Source organism: Arvicola amphibius, chromosome 7, assembly GCF_903992535.2.
Source record: "Arvicola amphibius chromosome 7, mArvAmp1.2, whole genome shotgun sequence".
Taxonomy (NCBI): domain Eukaryota; kingdom Metazoa; phylum Chordata; class Mammalia; order Rodentia; family Cricetidae; genus Arvicola; species Arvicola amphibius.
In genome coordinates, this window is record NC_052053.1 from 46275263 (window position 1) to 46277675 (window position 2413).

Below are 2413 nucleotides of genomic sequence, written 5' to 3' on the forward strand. Positions count from 1 at the left end.
AGGAAATTGCCCTAAAGCTGCCTCCAGCCAAGGCCAAACACGGAGCTGAGCTCAGGGGAAGTTTGCAAGGAGCCACCGGCAACAAGAGAACATTCTGCAAAAGAAAGCGAGGGGGCACGCACAGGGCCACTGCTTCCCCTGGCGCACTTGACCTTCCCTCCTTTTCCTCTGAGTGGATAACACACCACACGAGCTGAAGCCATACACACCTGGGACCAGCATTTTCTTTGTGCAAGCCCTCACCCTCCTGGGCTCCCTGGCTGAAGCTAACCCCTTGCCTACAAATCCAAGCCACACTGAAGTGGCCCCTGTTGGGCCTCTGTTTCCAGTTCACAGAAGCAGGAACAGGCCCCTAAATTGCCATCTCCAGCACAGTCCCAAGATCTGACCAGCACACTGAACACAGAAACACCTGTCGCTGGGAGTGTCACAGCGGTCCTGCCAGAGCACCCAGGCAGACCCCATCACTACCAGTCCATGAGAGCAGGTGCTGGGCACTGCATGGGGCAGGAGTCCAGGCCCACATGTGCAGCTGGCAACTATGCCAGGAGCCAGGCAGCCCGTGGGCTGCAGCGAGCTTAGGGAAGGAAAGGACAAGGCAGATGGCTCGTGGGCAGGCTGGTAGCACCACCCCCATGTGGGCGGCAGACGCAGACTTCTCCTGATGCTATCTCCTCCGCACCAGATCGGGAGATGCCATGGGGAGAGCAGGTTTGGCACAGGGGATGAGGCCTCTAGTCTCAGTGCTGCCCTGGCCTCTAGGAAGGTTATGGACTTACTTACACTTGGCACAGCCCCACTGACAGGATGGCCCTAGGCATTCTCTTATCTGTCACTCAGCAGACTGTCCCTGTGGGAGAGCTGAAGCTATTGGGCTCTTCCCTCTTTGTATCTCTTCCCCACACATCCAGCCTTAGAAAAGCATTTAGAAAATAAGAGGAAGGATGGATGGATGGATGGATGGATGGATGGATGGATGGATGGGTGGATGGATGGATGGATGGATGGTTGGTGGATGGTTGGTGGATGGTTGGTGGATGGTAGATGGTGGGTAGATAGATGTATAGATGAATGGATGGGGGCATGGGTGGGGTAAGCAGATAAATAGACGGATGAATAAGTGGATGTGTCAGTGGCACATCTGTGGATAAATGGATGGATGATGGTGGACAATTTGTGTGCTGGATGGGAAGATGGATGGACAGAAGATGGACGACTACATGAGTAACTTGTGGATGGAAAGAGAATAGATGGATGAATATATACAGATGGATGGATGGATGGGTGGGTGGAAGATGGATGGATGGATGGATGGATGCGTGTGCTGGGTGGGTAGATGGATGGATGAAGGATGGGTAAATGATGGATGAGTGGAAAGATAGATGAGCAGGTGGATGGGTGGGTAAATGAATGGCTAAATATGTGGGCAGTAGATGAGTGGGCAGTGGACAAGGTGGATGGGTAGATGCATGGGTGGAGATGAGTGAATGAATGGATACCCAAATGTTGTGAATGGATAGATGGACAGAGGGATGATGCAGGATTGGGTAGTCAGGTAGACAGGGTTGTACTTGGTACAAATGCGAGGGCAGTGGATGTGTAGAAGGGCAGGGACAGGGCAGGACCTGGGCTTAGAGCCAAGGCTGGAGGTCTGAGGACAGGGAGGACAGGGAGCCCAGGGAGCCCAGGGAGCCCGGGGAGCCCAGGGAAACAGGACCATTTGCCAAGCAGAGCAAGAGCAGGAGTAATTAACTTATGCGCACTCCCCAGCAGCCCCAGCAGCCCTGGCTTCATTAAGGTGCTGGCCAGGGAAATCTCATCGGAAATAGAAATCGAGGTTTGAGCTGCTTCCAGCTGCCCTCTGCAGTGCCAACCTCACCACAGGCCTGCCCACAGAGTTCAGAGTGAAGAAGCCCAGGACCCTAGGACAGGCAGTGTCCCTACATGGACGGCACCCCCCACCTTCTGAGGCCCTGATTGCCCTCTCCCTCTGGGAAAACCCAAGAACCCAAATGCCAAGAACTTCTCCCAATGCCCAGCTCAGAATCGCCTGTGATCTCAGCCCACCACCAGAGCCCACACATCTGTCTGTCCTTCCTCACCCAAATCCAGGCATGTCTCCTCTCCACATGCTGCCACTTGTGTGAGCGCCACACAAGGCTTTCGGTCAGGTTGTCGTCACTTCAGGGTCCACACGGAGAAGCTGAGGGTGAGATGAAGGAGTGCTCCTGGCAAGGCCTTGCCCGGGGAATGGAGTACAAGGTGGCTAGCTGACCTGACTCCACATCAGCAGAGGAATCTAGACAAAGCCCTCTATCAGCCACACGCACGACTAGCACCAGCCTTTCCCCATCTCCTGTGGAGGTGGCACACACTGACTCAGAGGGACCCACGTGTCCCCTGCCTGAGTGGT